General features: G+C 45.1%; 1 protein-coding gene across 1 annotated transcript in view; it reads right to left on the reverse strand.

The window, feature by feature from the left end:
- AGPAT3 (1-acylglycerol-3-phosphate O-acyltransferase 3) overlaps positions 1 to 21,108 on the reverse strand; it is a 155,510-nt gene that overhangs the window by 63,149 nt on the left and 71,253 nt on the right. The gene's annotated exons all lie outside the window — the stretch shown is intronic.

Raw genomic sequence — 21,108 nt, forward strand, 5'->3', positions numbered from 1 at the left:
CCCTGTCTCTCCAAGCAGAAAAAAACCATTAACTGTGTAAAAATCTGCTTAAACCATGGTAGATCAGAGCACAAATGCAAAGCAGAAGACCAATATAATGCAGATGTGTTACAGGCATTTACTCATTTTAAAAAATATTAAACCCATTAAATTGCTTCCAAGGCAGTGCACAGCAACAAGAGACTATACATACAAATATCCTTAAATATGTAATATATAACGCCACCAACACAAATCCAAAATAAAACCAGCAGATAACTGTAACCAACATTAAAAACCCATTAGCAGAGATACAGTCTGCTAATCAATATAATCTGCCGTGACCTGAATAGCCCAGGCTAGCTCAATCTTGTCAGATCTCAAAAACTAAGCAGGGTTGGCTCTGGCCAGCATTTGGATAAGAGACCTCCAAGGAATACGAGGGTCATGATGTGGAAGCAGGCAATGGCAAACCACCTCTGAATATCTCTTGCTGAAGTCACCATAAAAGTCAGCTGTGACTTGACTGCACTTTCCATCAATATAATCAAGGGCACATTCAAACAAAAACCACCTTTAAAAAAATCCTTTATTAAAGGACTGAGTAAACAAAGCTTTTTGCCAGAGTCTAAAGCTAAATTAATTGGTTATTATCAGGTGGGTGACTGAAGAAGGAATTCTCCATCTGAGATTTCACCAGTGGAGAGGCCCTGTCCCAGTTTCAACAATGGCAGCACATTCAACAGAGCCTCTCCTGAAAAGCATAATGGATGGTCAGGCTCATAATAAAGCAAAGCAGTCTTCATAATTTCACAGACTGTCAACGGCCTGCTATCTGGAAATGAACTGGATGCCAGCATACTACTTTCAAAACTGGCCTCTACAAGACAAGCCTGTCAGTCTTTCTGCTAATTTTTGTACCAGTTAAAGGTTCCAAATAATCTTTAATAGCAGCTCTATGTAAAGCACAATACACTAACCAGCAAGACAAGCCCCAGCAGGCAGGCAGGATGGGAGGGCAGCCACCGAACATCCCCAAAGTGCCTGCCTGCCTGGCTGAGCCTGCCTGCCTTGGCCGTGGAGTGCAGCTGAGCCAGGAGAGGCTGGACCAGGGGTGGCTGGTGTTTCTCTTCTGCCATGAGGCTGGACTGTTGGGTCTGTTCACATGTCTCTCCCCTTCCCTTCCATCGAAGCCTTTCCTGGCCTCTCCCTTCCTTGGAACACCACAAGAGGCAGACTGTGCCTGGCTACTGAGGCGCAGGGGGGCAACAATGCCTCAGCTTTGCAAGCTCTCACCTTGCCCCCTTGGAGTCCGCTGCTCGCAAACTTGCCACCTCGGAGACTAACAGTACTTAGCCTCAGCTTGCCTGGCTGCACTGGATCCTGGCAGCATGCCTTTCTGGGAGTCTGTAAGTCTCTGGCTTGATTGAATGGAGCCTTCACCCTCCTTGCCGAGGACTGCCAGGCAGTTTCACCCCTTCCCTCCCTGTAGGCTTCCCTTCACCAACTCAGCAGCAGCCTTCAAACCCACTCAGCAGTATGCCTCCAACCACCACCACCCCCTTTAAGGGATGTGGCACCTCACCACCACCATCAACTCTCCCCCACCCACAAAGCCACACTTCTTTATTCAAGCAAGTGCCCCTTGGTATCTTGCTGAGGTTTTTGGGAACAGGAATGTCACCTTGGTCCCAATTTACACAGTATTATTTTATATTTTGGGGAAATGCAATTATGGTGTCACAGTTGCAATTAGGAACTCGGACTCCACACAGTTCAGCAGATCGCATTGAGGCAAAACCCATTTAACACCTCTCTGGCAGAACAGCCATTGAAATTTGTGGTGGTTCTGCAACACTTTATGATTGACACCACAAATTAAGACACGGCTTTGAACACAAACACTAGCAGTGTGATCATACCCACTCTTTTTTATTTTGAAAATTATTTTAATATTTCTTTGCATTTATTTTATTCAGTTTTTAGTGAGCTACACACTCTGTCCAGTGCTAATAAACATACTTTCCCTTACACAGAAAAAGTGTCAAACACAATTCTTTCGGAGCAAGGCTATCCTTAATGCCATCCATTACTACATAAAGTACAATGATCAGCTGAAATAAATGTATGGAAATATTGCCTTACGCATAAAACACATTAGGTGCTCACAGTCTCTCTCTCTCGGCTTGGCTTCGCGAACGAAGATTTAAGAAGGGTGCAGTAGTCCACGTCTGCTGCAGGCTCGCTGGTGGCTGACAAGACCAATGCGGGACAGGCAGGTCCGGCCACAGTGGCTGCAGGGAAAAGTCTGATTTAGGGTTGGTGCTGTAGCAGTGTGATTCTTCCTCAATCTCCTTTTGTCCTCAACACCAGCTATGCGTGCGTTCTCAAAAGAAGAGACAGCCTGGTGGATGGTGTGCCTCCATGCTTTGCAATCTGAGGCTAGGTCAGACCACTGGTGATGGTTGATGCGACAGGTGCCAAGGGATTTCTTCAAGGAGTCCTTGTACCTCTTCTTTGGTGCCACTCTATTTCGATGGCCGGTGGAGAGTTCGCCATACAGGGCAATCTTGGGAAGGCGGTGGTTTTCCATCCTAGAAATATGCCCTGCCCAGCGCAGCTGCGTCTTCAACAGCAGTGCCTCGATGCTGGTAACCTCCGCCCGCTTGAGAACTTCAGTGTTGGTCACAAAGTCACTCCAGTGGATGTTGAGGATGGTGCGAAGGCAGCGCTGATGAAAGCGCTCAAGGAGTCGCAGGTGATGACGGTATAAAACCCACGATTCGGAGCCGTAGATGAGGGTTGTCATCACAACCGCTTTGTAAACATTGATCTTTGTGCCTTTTTTCAGATGCTTGTTGCTCCACACTCTTTTGTGCAGTCGGCCAAAGGCACGGTTTGCCTTTGCCAGCCTGTTGTCGATCTCCTTGTCGATCTTAGCATCTGAGGAGATGATGCACCCCAGGTAGCTGAACTGCTGGACTGTCTTCAGAACTGATTCACCCACAGTGATGCAGGGAGGGTGATAATCTTCCTGGGGTGCAGGCTGGTGGAGAACTTCTGTCTTCTTCAGACTAACTTCTAGGCCGAATAGCTTAGCAGCCTCTGCAAAGCAGGACGTCATATGCTGCAGAGCTGATACCAAGTGGGAGACGAGTGCAGCATCATCAGCAAACAGTAGCTCTCGGATGAGTTTTTCCATTGTCTTGGAGTGGGCCTTTAGTTGCCTCAGGTTGAACAGGCTGCCATCGGTGCGACAGCGGATGTAGACACCATCGTCATCATTTAGATCTACTGCGGCTCTTTGAAGCATCATGCTAAAGAAGATCGTAAAGAGAGTTGGCGCGAGAACGCAGCCTTGCTTTACACCTGTGCCTATTGGGAAGGGCTCCGAGAGGTCGTTGCAGTGTCTGACTTGGCCTCGCTGGTCTTCGTGTAGCTGGATGATCATGCTGAGGAACCTTGGGGGACATCCTAAACGTTCCAAGATTTGCCACAGGGCTTTCCTGCTAACGGTATCGAAAGCTTTGGTAAGGTTGACAAAAGTCACATACAGAGCCTTGTTCTGTTCCCTGCATTTCTCTTGGAGCTGCCTGAGAACAAATACCATGTCGGTGGTGCTCCTGTTAGCTCTGAAGCCGCACTGGTTCTCTGGGAGGAGTTCTTCTGCAATGGTGGGCACCAGTCTGTTCAGGAGTATTCTGGCAAGGATTTTGCCTGCAATGGAGAGCAGGGTTATCCCCCGGTAGTTGGAGCAGTCTGACTTTTCCCCTTTGTTCTTGTATAGGGTGATGATGATTGCATCGCGAAAGTCCTGTGGTAATTTGCCTTGTTCCCAGGAGGTGACAAGTACTTTGTGAAGTGAGCTATGTAGTACTGTGCCCCCATGCTTCCAGATCTCTGGTGGAATTCCATCAACTCCTGCTGCCTTGCCACTTTTCAGTTGCTTGATGGCTTTAACAGTCTCTTCTAGAGTGGGGACCTCATCCAACTCTGTTTTCACTGGTTGAAGTGGGGTGAGGTGGATTGCTGAATCTTGAACTACGCGGTTGGCACTGAAGAGAACCTGAAAATACTCCGACCACCGGTTCAATATGGATGCCTTGTCTGTGAGGAGCACTTGGCCGTCTGCACTACGCAAGGGACTCTGAGTCTGATATGATGGACCATATACTGCCTTCAGGGCTTCGTAGAACCCTCTTAAATCACCAGTGTCTGCACACAGCTGGGTTCTCTCTGCAAGCTTGGTCCACCAATCGTTCTGAATGTCTCGAAGCTTGCGCTGGAGGTTGCTACATACAGCACGAAAGGTTGCTTTTTTCCCAGGACAGGAGGGCTGAGCAAGATGTGCTTGGTAGGCAGATCTCTTTTTCGCCAGTAAATCTTGGATCTCTTGATTGTTCTCATCAAACCAGTCCTTGTTCTTCCTTGTGGAGAACCCGAGGACTTCTTCAGAGATCTGCAGGACGGTAGTTTTTAGGTGTTCCCAGAGTGCTTCTGGAGAAGGGTCTGTGGGGCAACTGGGGTCCTCAATTCTTGACTGGAGTTTTGCCTGGAAGGCAGCTTTAACTTCGGCTGACTGGAGACTGCCAACCTGAAACTTCCTCCGAGGGATACCTCCTCTCCTGGGTGTGGGTTTAAAGTGAAGACGGAGATTGCAGCGTACGAGACGATGATCCGTATGACATTCTGCACTGGGCATTACTCGGGTGTGTAAGACATCTCGAAGGTCTCTCTGGCGCACCAGAATGTAGTCGATAAGGTGCCAGTGCTTGGACCGTGGGTGCATCCAGGTTGTCTTCAGACTGTTCTTCTGCTGGAAGATAGTGTTGGTGATGGTGAGCTGGTGCTCCATGCAGAATTCTAGCAGGAGGCGCCCATTGTCATTGCAGTTGCCAATGCCGTGTTTGCCAAGTACTCCTTTCCAGGCTTCCGAGTCTTTACCTATTCTGGCATTGAAGTCACCAAGGATGATCACCTTGTCCTCTGTAGGGGTCTTCCGTACGAGGTTGTGTAGATCAGCATAGAACTTGTTCTTTTCTGCAGGATCTGCTTGAAGGGTTGGGGCATACACACTGAAGAGTGTTGCATGCTGCTTGTTTTGAAGTGGGAGGCGCATGGACATGATGCGATCTGAGTGATCTGTTGGCAGGTTTTCGAGTTTGGAGGCAATGGAGTTCCTGACCATGAAGCCAACGCCAGAAAGGCAGCTCTCAGCCTTTGACTTACCTGACCAGTAGAGGGTATAGCCAGCACCGTGTTCTTGAAGACTACCTTCCTCAGGGAAACGGACCTCACTGAGAGCTGCTATGTCGATATTCAACCTGAGAAGTTCGTGGGCAACTAGAGCAGAGCGTCGTTCAGAGCGACCACTGTCTACTGTGTCAAGCATGGTTCTGATGTTCCAACACGCAAGCTTTAGTCTTTGCACACTTTGTGAGGCAGGTGCATGCCTTTTCTTTGTTGTTATTTTTTGACCGCAAGTAAGGATGCCCGTTGACCGCGGCTAGCCAACTGGGGTGGAGGAGACGAGCTTTGTTTAGGCCACCTTTTCTAGGCCCCTCTCCATGTGGAGCAAGCAGTGCTGTCCCTAGATAAGGCTGCTTGGTCGTTCAGGGTGCTGCCGAAAAATGCTTTTGTCTCTGGGTTAGCATCAGGCGACCAATACCCTGAACCGCCTACATGCAGGATCGGGACTGCGGCTTCCAGTGGCACCTTCCACCTGCCTTTCGCCCCTTGCCCATCGCTGCAGGACTTGATGCGTTGTGGGTTGTGTGTGTGGATATGCCCTTCAGGCCTGCGCAGAGGAATTTTTTAGGTAAAGCCCAGTGTGCGCGGTACTGGCTCCACCCTTTCACCTGGGGGTCATCTGCCATGGCCCAGTAAGCCGGGAGGCCGGCAGCGAGTCCTCCAGGTGGTAGGTGTTACATTAACAAGCTCTATCTGCCCGGCTTTGATGTTAAGAGTTTTCCTTCTCGTAGGCTGGCGAGGTTGGTGGGCCCAGCCTGCCCATCCGGTTATACCGCCGGACAATTCGGTCGCACCATGATGTAGCAAACTCTGTGAAAAACGGGGGGGACCATCGAGAAGGTGTTGCTACGGATGCAGTAATGCAGGAGAGGCCATTGCAGTGACCATCTGCCAGGCATAGCCAGACAGTGACCACGCGGCGTTCACTACACCGGGAGAGGAGAGGCTATGTATTGCGCATACACTTTCCCTGGGGGGGGGGTAGGATACGCAGAGGGAGCCCACCCCCCCCACCCCCCCTCACAGTAGGAGCATGGATAAGTGCTTCTTCCTGCATTCAGTCCGAACAGGGTTGTTGGTTTTTTTTTTTGGGGGGGGGGTGCTCATCCAAATAAAAATAATTACAAGTCATCAAAATGAGATGGGCAGATGTTGCTGTTTGTTACTTATGAGGAAGGCACAACCAAATGGATTTCTGTGATGTGACATGGCCTTCTTCTAGAGATTAAGGGCACTGAACAGCAAAAGTATTTTCAGAGGTCTTCAAGTGGGAAGAAAAGATGGCCTCCCTCCCTCAGCAAAACAAACACATACACAAATCAACAGTTATATATCTAGTGTGCAAATAAAGTATCAGAACATTTAAAGGGACAGCACACCTTTTTAAATGTCTTCCTTCCTTTGGAAATAATGGATAGGGGCACCTTCTTTTGGGATTCATAGAATTGGACCCCCTGGTCCAATTGTTTTGAAACTTGGGGGTACTTTGGGGAGAGGCACTAGATACTATACTGAAAATTTGGTGCCTCTACCTCAAAAAACAGCTCCCCCAGAGCCCCTGAAACCTCCAGATCAATTCCCCATTATACCCTATGAGAATTGATCTCCACATAGGGAATAATGAAGTGCTCAGCAGACGTTCCCCCCCACCACCACCCCATTTCTGGTGACTCTGAAGTGAGTGGCGGGGTTTCCCCCCACCGGCCAGGTGACTGGGGGCGGGAAGGATCCTGGGAAAGTGGAAGACCCCTGCTGGGACCTGGGGATTGGCAAGCCTAGTGAGAGAAATGAAATAGATTTAAGTTAAATCCATGAGTAACATATATAGCAGCTTCTTTCCTGAGAATAAAAGGATGTGTGTTTGTGGGGAGGGAAGAATACGTGCCTTAGATGGGAAGGCACTATAAAAAATAAGAGAGTGAGTGACTGTTTCAGGAGTACCTTTCTGGGTGGTAAAGATTTGAAACTGGGGCCTCCCTGATATAACATTTTAATTAATTTGCCTTTCAAATTCTGTGGCAGGCTTCTAGAGCCAAAGAAAATTTGTCAAAGCCTAGACTATTTGGTTCACAAAATTTTCTCCTAGGTCAGATTTCCTCGTGACTTGATTTTTCTATTTTCTCTATAGCATCCAATGCATAAGTGTATAATCTTGTCCTTCCATCTTTGGACAACGGTACTATGTTCTCCTCTTTATATATTTACTTTATTTTTTATTTTTTACATTTCTCCCCAACGGGGACCCAAAGTCACTTACATTGCCCTCCTCTGTTTTATCCTCACAGCAACTCTATGAGGTTGGTTAGATGTATAGTCATTATTCTTGTATTGAGACAATATAAGTGTATGTGTTTCAGTTTTCTTCCATGGATAAGATTGTCCTTGAAACCAGACTCAGCCTTGGCGTTTTCCATCACAACTTTCAGGATGCAGGGCGCTTAATTGCTTGTTCACATATGTGACTTGATAAATAATCTGTAGTAACATTTACATGAGTTCTGCTCCTCATATGATTGAATTTTATATCACATATTTTTTTACAAATAATCTCAGCCTATTCTGAATCTTTAGAATGGGATTATTATTTGGTTAACTACTGTCTGCCTGGAGCATTTTAAGGTTTGATGTCAATAGACTCCCTGAACTGTAATTCTGTGCAAAGAATATTCACTCAGTACCACTCAAGGGTATATATCAGATTATTGTAATTCATTATGCCCTTCAAATTGGCATTTTAAAAAAATGGCTATGATTGATAGATACTGAGGTTTTGATTAAAAATTAAAAATATTCCTATAGCAAGCATATAAAGCAGCTTTATGTCAAGGCTGCTTTTTTTTGTATGTGGCTGCAATGGCATTCACTAGCACTGAGTACCAGCACCTTGAGGGGGGGAATGGTAGAAATCAGTTCAACTTTATATATGAATACTGACAACTTAAAAAAACACACACAAAAAGTGATGTGTCAAGCTACTGATTCATCTAGCTCAATACTATTGTCTGCTTTTACTGAAGATTCCAGGGATACCTGAGGCCTTCTGCATACAAAGCATGTTTTCTACTACTTGTGAAATGGATTTTTAAGTCAGCAGTCTCCAGTCTCTTAGGCCCAAGGCACTTGAGACTGATCAATTCAAGCAGCCTCAGATGGGGAAGGACAATTGACAGTGGTAGCCAGGAAAGATTTGCAGAGAAGACACAGGTGATTGCCTCTTAAGTACAAACTATTCCAAGTCACACACAGGCCAGAATATTGGGCTGTGATATTTCTGGTCGTCCTTCAAACACTTAAAAGAAGCTGGGAGGTTGGGGGTAGCTTTCTAGCTGTAGTAAGCACTAAGCATCCATGCCAGTTTGGTGTAGGGTTGTCAAGTCCAACTCAAGAAATATCTGGGGACTTTGGGGATGGAGCCAGGAGACATTGGGGTGGAGCCAGGAACAAGGGTGTGACAAGCATAATTGAACTCCAAGGGAGTTCTGGCCATCACATTTAAAGGGACAGCACACCTTTTAAAATGTCTTCCTTCCTTTGGAAATAATGGATAGGGGCACCTTCTTTTGGGGCTCATAGAATTGGACCCCCTGGTCCAATCATTTTGAAACTTGGGGGGAACTTTGGGGAGAGGCACTAGATACTATACTGAAAATTTGGTGCCTCTACCTCAAAAAACAGCTTCCCCAGAGCCCCCGAAACCTCCAAATCAATTCCCCATTATACCCTATAAGAATGGATCTTTACATAGGGAATAATGAAGTGCTCAGCAGACCCCACCCTGTGTCTAGCTACTCTGAAGCGAGGGACTGGCCTCTCTACTCACGAGTTGCTGCCAACTTCTTCAAAGTTACACAGACACACCATCCCAAGAGGAAGCCTTTCAATTGGAGACTGAAGCCTCCGGAGTTGGAAAGGCACATGGTCCTCTGGGGGCTGGGCTTCCCCCCGCCGGCTAGTTGATTGTGGGCGGGAAGGAGCCTGGGAAAGTGGAAGAACCCCTGCTGGGACCTGGTGATTGGCAAGCCTAGTTTGGTGTAATAATTAAAATATTATATCAGGGAGGCCCCAGTTTCAAATCTTTACCACCCAGAAAGGTACTCCTGAAACAGTCACTCACTCTCTTATTTTTTATAGTGCCTTCCCATCTAAGGCACGTATTCTTCCCTCCCCACAAACACACAACCTTTTATTCTCAGGAAAGAAGCTGCTATATATGTTACTCATGGATTTAACTTAAAGTTATTTCATCTCTCTCACTAGGCTTGCCAATCCCCAGGTCCCAGCAGGGGTCTTCCACTTTCCCAGGCTCCTTCCTGCCCCCAGTCAGCTGGCCGGTGGGGGAAAACCCCGCCCCTCACTTCAGAGTCACTAGATGAGGGAAACATCTGCTGAGCACTTCATTATTCCCTATGTGGAGATCGATTCTCATAGGGTATAATGGGGAATTGATCTGGAGGTTTCAGGGGCTCTGGGGGAGCTGTTTTTTGAGGTAGAGGCACCAAATTTTATTTATTTATTTATTTATTTATATTTACATTTATATCCCGCCCTCCCCGCCTAGGCGGCTCAGTATAGTATCTAGTGCCTCTCCCCAAAGTACCCCCCAAGTTTCAAAACAATTGGACCAGGGGTCCAATTCTATGAGTCCCAAAAGAAGGTGCCCCTATCCATTATTTCCAAAGGAAGGAAGACATTTTAAAAGGTGTGCTGTCCCTTTAAATGTGATGGCCAGAACTCCCTTGGAGTTCAATTATGCTTGTCACACCCTTGTTCCTGGCTCCGCCCCCAAAGTCTCCTGGCTGCACCCCCAAAGTCCCCAGATATTTCTTGAATTGGACTTGGCAACCCTATCTCTCACAGAACTGAAAATGACAGACCTCAACAGACATGGGCTTACATTTCTAATGTTCTGATTAATATTGCTTTACCCACAATTAAATGCACACATTCCTTCTGTTCATAAATGCACATATTTAGCTAAGTCACACAGAACATATTTTGATGTTTTCTCTATTTGAAAAGTTAATTTTAACTTTAATCACTGAATATCAGAAATACCTTTCAGAAGAGGGAATATTTAATTTTATTTTCAATGAAACTAGTAGTTTATTAATAAACAGAATTTTGCATTCTACATTCAAATACCATAAAATAACTGAGCGACAATCTTATTTCAGACAATTACCACTAACATAATATTTCAGATAAAATGGTAAATGAGTTATGTCTGAGGATCAGAGGTTCATATTTTAAAAGGTTCATGACTGCAATTATACTTTAAACTATAATCTACTTTCAGATAATTTAAAAATAAATCAGATCGGAGTAATATGGATTGATTGGAAGTATATCATGTTCAAAAACGTAAGTAACTATTGGGAGCCACATCTGCACATATGTATCACAGTATTCCCTAGGGTCAGTTGAGAAATATTGATTTATCATCTTACCTAATATAAAGGAAATATTTAATTTTATAATGGCACACTAAAATCACAGATACACCCTACTCTTAAACACAGGGTTGCCAGACTACCACCACCCCAGTGGAGGAGGGGGTCCCCTGCTGCCAGGATCCACCTCCCTACCACCAATCACCTTACTTGTAAGGGGGAACTTACCCCCCAAAGAGGGAGATCCAGCTGGCATACAGTGACTTATCTACATCACTGCCCATGTGACCCGGAAGTGATGTCATCACATCTGGGATGTCAAGACAACACTCTGGTATTTGGGCAAGAAACTACACCAAATTTACCATAGAATTTTTGCCCAAATATCAAAGCATCTTCCCGACAGCCCAGACTCAATGTTACTTTGGGTGTCCCATGGGCAGTGACATAGACATGTTGCTGTACAACAAATGGGCCCCTAGTAAGCCCCCCCCCCATGCCAGTTGCCTGGAGGGACCTGATAACCCTACTTAAACACCATGTGAGAAGGAGAGTGTCATCAATTTAAATGTCATTTACTTCTGAGTTATGTCTGAGGATCAGAGAACTCTGATAAAATGATTTTTAAAATGGTAATCATGGTGTGGAGTAGTTTTTTTACATTTCTAACAAGTTTAATATTACAGAGTTGAACATTTAAAAGATTTTACAATGTCAACCATTATACAACACAATAAAAAAATTATATAAAAGCTTCTATTAGCATAGATTTGTTTCAAAACCAGATGAATTCTCACTCAGTAGGCTTTGTAGAAATGTATAAAATAATCAATGTCATTATATTGTGTTGCTAGTTTTGTTCTTCAGACTTCTTTCAAGTAGTACTAACTTCCCAATATTAAGACTAAGAAGAATTGTTCATTCGGCCTGTGGAGAAAAAGCATGCAGAGCAATTAATACAATTGTACATTAAAACAATTTAAATCAAAAATGCTTCCAAAAACTGAACTTTCCAGTCTATTCAGCAACAGTGTCACAGAATTTAAAATGTCAAAAACTGGAACCTAAGGGATTCCAGCTTCTTTCTCTGAAATGCTTTAAAACTCCTGCATAGTTCCTGACTTGCTTGTCAAGCTGGGTCTAAGTCTCCTTGATCTATACAAGAAAACAGAAATTTACATTAAGTTAGAAAATCAAATTTTAAATTTGTAAATGGAGAAAAATGTAAAACGGGCCATTTCAGGGTCTATATTGGGATATTTCTGCAGTCACAAAATTCTTCCAGACAACAGTATGAGCTGGGAGCTTGGATCACAACTTCAGCAGTTCCATAACTTCCAATGTACACTTTAGAGCAGGGGTGTCAAACATGCAGCCCAGGGGCCAAATCAGACCCTCGCAGGGCTTCTATCAGGCTGCCAAGCAATAGGCTGTCATCTGCTTCCTTCTCCCTCTCTCTTGCTTCCTTATGCATCACAGCTTGCTTTGCCAGGCTTGTTCAATCACACGGGAGCTTCAGAGCAAAGCCTCTATTTTCTCCGTTGGCTGAGGCTCCTCCCTTGGGAAGGAAGGGGAGGGAGAGAGCGTTTGTTTTGCCAGGCTCTCTCAATTGCACAGCAGAGCTGAGCCAAACCTCTCTTCCCTTCTATGGGCTGAGGCTCCTCCCCCCCCCCTCCCCTGGGGAAGGAAGGAAAGAGCCAGAGCTTCCTTTGCCCAGTTCCATGGGTCACATGCTAGAGATACAAATAAAGCACCTTTAAGACCAGTGATTACTAATGTTTTAAGCATGTTTTATTTTAAGCTTTAGAAAAACCTTTGTGTTTGTGTCCTTTATAAAGTTTATATCTTTGCTACCCAGCATTACATTTTATGACGTACACGACAAGGTCTCGTTTCTGCGAGATCCATCCGTCATAACAAATGAGTCTGACCTTTAAGACCGAGTGCTAATGTTTTAAGCATGTTTTAAGTTTTTTAAAATATATATTTAATTGTGTTTGTCTGTGTCCTTTATAAAGTTTATGTCTCTGCTACCTAATCTTAAATAGATACACACATGGCCTGACATGGCCCAGCCCAACAAGGTCTCATTTATGTCAGATCCGGCCCTCATAACAAATGAGTTCGACACCCCTACTTTAAAGAGTTAAATGTGCATCTCTGTTCCCCTAATTTCAGATGATTTTTTTCCAGAAGATACATATTTTTATAACAAAAAATGTATAGTTTTCTCCAAAGTATAAAACTTTTTTCTGCAAAATATCAAACTTCTTGCAGGGCCCTGACTGCTCACTCAGTTTGCTAACAGGATAAGGACAAAGCAAGATTTTAACTGTAATCTATGCTATTCTAGGGAAAACCATATAATTTAATTCCATGCCCTGGGAATCTGGGAATAAAAAGAAAAGCCAGCTAAGTTTCTTTCTTGTAACTCTGGATCTCCTTGTAAAGGATCTAAAAATAGAAGCAAAACAAAGATTCTTAAATCCAAGCTTCATTAAGACAGCCAGTTGATTACTGTAAGTGTTGTCAGCAGTTAAATTCCAGCCATTATTAATTCCGTGTGGCAGGGAGCTATTCTACAGTTACAGCCCCTTGTTTTTTAAAAAAGCAACACCAGCAGTGATCAGAAATGCAACATTAATTCAAATATTCAACAATGAGTACTGACTGTTCCAAGTTTTCCTGAACAGTAGTTTCTTTATACATAGTAGTTTAAGAAATGGCTTAGACATACCTAACTATTCTAAGCCATGAAATGTTACAAGGAACAAAAGGATTAATATTCTACCAGCCAAACTAAGATTCATTAGCTTCTACTGCTGAGTTCCAGAAGTCATGACAATAGCGTAAGTATTATCAGTGGCACGACTATGGTACTTTAACAAGCTATCCTTCAGAATGGTCCTTGATGCAAAATAATGGAACATGGCAATAATTGCAGATAGCCCCTTAAGCAGCACAAAAGGCCACAATCAAAAATATCCCAGGAACTACAGGGTTCAATGTGTGCGATTATTAGTGTACTTAGCACACTATTTTCATCAAAATGACAGGTGTCCAAAAGCAGAAGCTGGTCACACTGCCCTTACGCCCCAGCACTGTCAACTTTAGTCAGCTCAAGAAACATTTGTGTGTAAAGGAACTGTGTTGTCTTGTATTCTATAAAATGTCACATATATATAATAAAATATCAAGCTGGCAGAGTAAACTAATTCAAGCTAATTTCTATATTGCCTTCTGCTTTCTTATTCTTTAACGTTTTGCCAGCACATATTCAAAGTCATGAAATCATGAGAACTATCAACTTTCCTTCTGAAAAATAAGTCAAAATATTCCCCCCCCCCCCTTAAAATTACTCAAGAACGTATTCCAGGCTGCATACTGACAAATCTTCAAGTACTTGAACAGCTGTCATATAGAGGATGGTGTGGAATTGTTTTCTGTGGCCCCAGAAGGTAGGTCCAGGACCAATGGGTTGAAATTAAATCAAAAGAGTTTCCAGCTCAACATGAGGAAGAACTTCCTGACAGAGTGATTCCTCAGTGGAAAAGGCTTCCTCAGGAGATGGTGGGCTCTCCTTCCATGGAGGTTTTTAAACGCTAGAAGACCATCTGACAACAATGAAGATCCTGTGAATTTAGGGGGAGGTGTTTGTTTGTTTCCTGCATTGTGCAGGGGATGGGACTAGATGACCCTGGAGGTCCCTTCCAACTCTATGATTCTATGAAATACAGCTCTAATGACATTAGGGTACTTCTCAACATGACTTTAGATGACACAGATGGGGTTGTTAATTTTCTGGAAATGCTGCCGCCGTGAGGGGAAAGGGGTTTTCCCCGAAACACACACACTTTTGGGGGGGAAATATATGCCATAGTTACTTTCCTAACAGACAAAAAACTTATTTTAATATAAAATGCATCCTTTATAACTTTTTGCATAGCAGATGAAATTGTACATTGGTCATATTTATGAAACATAAAACTATAAATGCCTTAGTAGTCCATAACCAAAACTGCAAATATACCTAGTATTTGAGAAACAGCTACAAACTATTCTATCCTATGCTACCTTGAGCTGATGTGATCCATTCACAGTGAGACTACCAGCATATTTAGGTATCAAATTAGACTTTATTACCTATTTTATTTTTCAGATTTCTATTCCACCTTTCCTATTGAGAACACTGAACTCTTTAGTAGTACATAATAAAAGTAAACAGCATATTGAATGATGACAAATCATTCACATTTACACAATATTTATCACTGATTTCCTCTGTATACTACAGATATATTCATTTTTACTCTAATACTATATATTATGCTACATTTTGACAAAAAAACCCCTGTCATAGAAGTTATTTCACTCATTCTAAGAAAATATATAGGTTTTTTCCTAGTGCTCACCAGTTTATTCCCAGGCTATCACAGGTTACTAGATGTGTGCATTTGGCAATACCAAGTAACAGAACAAAATACTTAATTGGTATTTTCTGGATTCCCCCCCCCCAAAAAAATACCAATATTTTATGGATTCAATATACACAAACCCCCAAAATACTGGGTTTTATTTTTCCCCCCACACCCCTATAGGATACTTTTCATTTTAGTTGGCAATGGTCAAACAAATGGATAAGGACAGCAGTTCACATGCAGTGGAGAAGGGGCACAGAAAGGGTTTCCATTACCAACACTGATTCCATTTTAAATACAAATCGGCCTTTAAGCAGTATTTTGTTTTAAAAGTTACTCACCCCTCCCTCAAAAAAAGACAGCTTCTACTAAACAGTAGACTCTTTGTTCTGTCTTACTGGCATACATAGGCAATATCACTATGAAGTACATATTGATTTAAGAAGCTGCATGTTAGTACTAAGCCTTTTAAAATTACAATTCAAAAACAGAGCATTTGATATTCAGAACTGACTGCTCTAATTAGCAGAACAAATCAGCTTTTTCTCCTCAAAATACCCAATTAAAGCCTATAATAATTTATACAATTATACATTATGGGTATCGTATGCTATTTTATATTATTATTTAAACAGTAACTCTGCTACTTTGTGACAATTATTGCCACTCATTTTGTTGAATTTTATTGAAAACCTCAATTTGGTATTAATGCATATAAATTAGTAGAGTTGCCAAGTCAAATTCAAGAAATATCAGGGGACTTTGGGGGTGGAGCCAGGAACAAGGGTGTGACAAGCATAATTGAACTCCAAGGGAGTTCTGGCCATTACATTTAAAGGGACAGTACCCCTTTTTAAATGCCTTCCTTCCATAGGAAATAATGAAGGATAGAGACACCTTCTCTTGGGGCTCATAAAATTGGACCCCCTGGGCCAATCATTTTGAAACTTGGGGGGTATTTTGGGGAGAGACACTAGATACTATACTAAAACTTGGTGCCTCTGCCTCAAAAAACAGGCCCCACAGAGCCCCTGATACTCACAGATCAATTCCCTATTATTCCCTATGGGAATCATTCTCCATAGGAAATAATAGAGTGACCAGAAGACATTTCCCTCCCCCACCCCTGCTTCCTAAAGCGGCGGGAGGGCCTCCAAACCAGGGAATCCCCTGCCCCCTCCCTGTCTCTCACACACAAACACTTACTGAATCTGGTTCCTGCACAACTTTACCTGGTCTGAAAATGAAAACAAAACAAAGGGAGGGGCTGCTCTCTGATGAAACTGTTACTGACCCTTTCCCATTAAGTGCTTCCTGTTTCCTGCTCAGCTTTAAAGGCACACATTTTAAAAACAGACCTGTTTGCAGGTTTCTAAACCTGCCGGAGTGCTAAAGGTACATGGTGACTGTGGGGACGGGGCTTCCCCCACTGGCCAGCTAGCTGGGGGTGGGGGGAAGCCTGTAAAAATGGGGGATCTCCCACTGGGACATGGGGATTGGGAAGCCTATAAATTAGAGATATCAACTACAAGTGAGATCCAATTGTTCTCTTCCATCAGAAGTAGTTGTTCCTCTAACTAAAAATCCTCTCTTAGCAGGGGACCATTATTACACTCTTAAAACTCACACAGCTCCTTTATGAAACTGACGTCAAAATGCCTCAAAGTTAAGAGCACTGACTGCTCGCAACTGCTATGGATCCGTCAAAAATTAGACCTATCATATAACAACTGTCAGTCCATCTTTGTTATACTCCTTGCAAGTCAACCTGGCACTTGCATTTCAATCATCATCACAGGCAGGAGTTCTTTGGAATCCACAGCAGGATATATATACTAATATACTAAGGTCAAGAGCATGGGTGTGCTCCTGGAGCCCTCTCTTACAATGGAGGCCCAGGTAGCAGCCACTACTAGATCCGCCTTTTTTCATCTTCGGTGGGTGCGGCAGTTGGCCCCTTTCCTGGAGCATGACGACTTAGCAATGGTGATCCATGCTATGGTCACCTCAAGAATAGATCACTCTAATGCTCTCTACATGGGGCAGAAACGCTCGGAAACTACAGCTAATGCAGAACGCTGCGGCACGGCTAATGGGGCTGCCTCGATGGGAGCAAATTCGGCCAGGGCTGAAAGAGCTGCACTGGCTAGCTATTGTGTTCCGAGTCTGTTTCAAGGTGTTGGTATTGACCTTTAAAGCCCTCTATGGTCAGGGGCCTGTCTATCTGCGGGACCACCTTTCTCCACATGTTTCCCAGAGAGCACTGCGTTCAGGGACAAAAAATCTACTGTCCATCCCTTGACCAAAGGAGGTTAGGTTGTGTTTGACGCAAGCTAGGGCCTTCTCAGTGGCAGCACCAGAATTGTGGAATGCTCTCCCGGAGGCCATAAGGGCCCTGCGGGGTCTTTCTACTTTCCACAGGGCCTGTAAGACCGAACTGTTCCAACAGGCCTTTGATATCTAACCGGGAAAGAACTGCCACCCCACATCATTATAGAGTTACTATGTGATCACCATCAGAAAAAAAGAACTCGCTTATATTGTAGTGGTCTCTCTCTCTTGGCTTGGCTTCGCGAACGAAGATTTAAGAAGGGTGCAATAGTCCACGTCTGCTGCAGGCTCGCTGGTGGCTGACAAGACCAATGCGGGACAGGCAGGTCCAGCCACAGTGGCTGCAGGGAAAAGTCTGATTTAGGGTTGGTGCTGCAGCAGTGTGATTCTTCCTCAATCTCCTTTTGTTCTCAAGACCAGCTATGCATGCGTTCTCAAAAGAAGAGACAGCCTGGTGGATGGTGTGCCTCCATGCTTTGCGATCTGAGACTAGGTCAGACCACTGGTGATGGTTGATGCGACAGGTGCCAAGGGATTTCTTCAAGGAGTCCTTGTACCTCTTCTTTGGTGCCCCTCTATTTCGATGGCCGGTGGAGAGCTCGCCATACAGGGCAATCTTGGGAAGGCGGTGGTTTTCCATCCTAGAAATATGCCCTGCCCAGCGCAGCTGCGTCTTCAACAGCAGTGCCTCGATGCTGGTAACCTCCACCCGCTTGAGAACTTCAGTGTTGGTCACAAAGTCACTCCAGTGGATGTTGAGGATGGTGCGAAGGCAGCGCTGATGAAAGCGCTCAAGGAGTCGCAGGTGATGACAGTATAAAACCCACGATTCGGAGCCGTAGATGAGGGTTGTCATCACAACCGCTTTGTAAACATTGATCTTTGTGCCTTTTTTCAGATGCTTGTTGCTCAACACTCTTTTGTGCAGTCGGCCAAAGGCACGGTTTGCCTTTGCCAGCCTTTTGTCCATCTCCTTGTCGATCTTGGCATCTGAGGAGATGATGCACCCCAGGTAGCTGAACTACTGGACTGTCTTCAGTACTGATTCACCCACAGTGATGCAGGGAGGGTGATAATCTTCCTGGGGTGCAGGCTGGTGGAGAACTTCTGTCTTCTTCAGACTAACTTCTAGGCCAAATAGCTTGGCAGCCTCTGCAAAGCAGGACGTCATATGCTGCAGAGCTGATACCAAGTGGGAGACAAGTGCAGCATCATCAGCAAATAGTAGCTCTCGGATGAGTTTTTCCATTGTCTTGGAGTGAGCCTTTAGTCGCCTCAGGTTGAACAGGCCACCATCAGTGCGATAGTGGATGTAGACACCATCGTCATCATCTAAATCTACTGCGGCTCTTTGAAGCATCATGCTAAAGAAGATCGTAAAGAGAGCTGGCGCGAGAACGCAGCCTTGCTTTACACCTGTGCCTATTGGGAAGGGCTCCGAGAGGTCGTTGCAGTGTCTGACTTGGCCTCGCTGGTCTTCGTGTAGCTGGATGATCATGCTGAGGAACCTTGGGGGACATCCTAAATGTTCCAAGATTTGCCACAGGCCTTTCCTGCTAACGGTATCGAAAGCTTTGGTAAGGTCGACAAAAGTCACATATAGACCCTTGTTCTGTTCCCTGCATTTCTCTTGGAGCTGCCTGAGAACAAATACCATGTCGGTGGTGCTCCTGTTAGCTCTGAAGCCACACTGGCTCTCTGGGAGGAGTTCTTCTGCAATGGCGGGCACTAGTCTGTTCAGGAGTATTCTAGCAAGGATTTTGCCTGCGATGGAGAGCAGGGTTATCCCCCGGTAGTTGGAGCAGTCTGATTTTTCTCCTTCGTTCTTGTGTAGAGTGATGATGATTGCATCGCGAAAGTCCTGTGGTAGTTTGCCTTGTTCCCAGCAGGTGACAAGTACTTTGTGAAGTGAGCTATGTAGTACTGTGCCCCCATGCTTCCAGATCTCTGGTGGGATTCCATCAACTCCCGCTGCCTTGCCACTTTTCAGTTGCTTGATGGCTTTAACAGTCTCTTCTAGGGTGGGGACCTCATCCAACTCTGTTTTCACTGGTTGAAGTGGGGTGAGGTGGATTGCTGAATCTTGAACTACGCGGTTGGCACTGAAGAGAGCCTGAAAATACTCCGACCACCGGTTCAGTATGGATGCCTTGTCTGTAAGGAGCACTTGGCCGTCTGCACTACGCAAGGGACTCTGAGCCTGATACGATGGACCATATACTGCCTTCAGGGCTTCGTAGAACCCTCTTAAATCACCAGTGTCTGCACACAGCTGGGTTCTCTCTGCAAGCTTGGTCTACCAGTCGTTCTGAATGTCTCGAAGCTTGCGCTGGAGGTTGCTACATGCAGCGCGAAAGATTGCTTTTTTCCCCGGGACAGGAGGGCTGAGCAAGATGTGCTTGGTAGGCAGATCTCTTTTTCGCTAGTAATTCTTGGATCTCTTGATTGTTCTCGTCAAACCAGTCCTTGTTTTTCCTTGTGGGGAACCCGAGGACTTCTTCAGAGATCAACAGGATGGTAGTTTTTAGGTGTTCCCAGAGTGCTTCTGGAGAAGGGTCTGTGGGGCAACTGGGGTCCTCAATTCTTGACTGGAGTTTTGCCTGGAAGGCAGCTTTAACTTCGGCTGACTGAAGGCTGCCAACCTGAAGCTTCCTCCGAGGGACACCTCCTCTCCTAGGTGTGGGTTTAAAGTGAAGACGGAGATTGCAGCATACAAGACGATGATCTGTATGACATTCCGCACTGGGCATTACTCGGGTGTGTAAGACATCTCGAAGGTCTCTCTGGCGCACCAGAATGTAGTCGATAAGGTGCCAGTGCTTGGATCGTGGGTGCATCCAGGTTGTCTTCAGGCTGTTCTTCTGCTGAAAGATAGTGTTGGTGATGGTGAGCTGGTGCTCCGTGCAGAATTCTAGCAGGAGGCGCCCGTTATCATTGCAGTTGCCAATGCCATGTTTGCCAAATACTCCTTTCCAGGCTTCCGGGTCTTTACCTACTCTGGCATTGAAGTCGCCAAGGATGATCACCTTGTCCTCTGTAGGGGTCTTCCGTACGAGGTTGCGTAGATCAGCATAGAACTTGTTCTTTTCTGCAGGATCTGCTTGAAGGGTTGGGGCATACACACTGAAGAGTGTTGCATGCTGCTTGTTTTGAAGTGGGAGGCGCATGGACATGATGCGATCTGAGTGATCTGTTGGCAGGTTTTTGAGTTTGGAGGCAATGGAGTTCCTGACCATGAAGCCAACGCCAGAAAGGCGGCTCTCAGCCTTTGACTTACCCGACCAGTAGAGGGTATAGCCAGCACCATGTTCTTGAAGACTACCTTCCTCAGGGAAACGGACCTCACTGAGAGCTGCTATGTCGATATTCAACCTGAGAAGTTCGTGGGCAACTAGAGCAGAGCGTCGTTCAGGGCGACCACTGTCTACTGTGTCAAGCATGGTTCTGATGTTCCAACACGCAAGCTTAAGTCTTTGCACACTTTGTGAGGCAGGTGCATGCCTTTTCTTTGTTGTTATTTTTTGACCGCAAGTAAGGATGCCCGTTGACCGCGGCTAGCCAACTGGGGGCGGGGGGAGACAAGCTTTGTTTAGGCCACCTTTTCTAGGCCCCTCTCCGTGTGGAGCAAGCAGTGCTGTCCCTATATAAGGCTGCTTGGTCATTCAGGGTGCTGCCAAAAGATGCTTTCGTCTCCGGGTCAGCATCAGGCGACCAATACCCTGAACCGCCTACATGCAGGA

Source organism: Heteronotia binoei, chromosome 3 (assembly GCF_032191835.1).
Source record: "Heteronotia binoei isolate CCM8104 ecotype False Entrance Well chromosome 3, APGP_CSIRO_Hbin_v1, whole genome shotgun sequence".
Taxonomy (NCBI): Eukaryota; Metazoa; Chordata; class Lepidosauria; order Squamata; family Gekkonidae; genus Heteronotia; species Heteronotia binoei.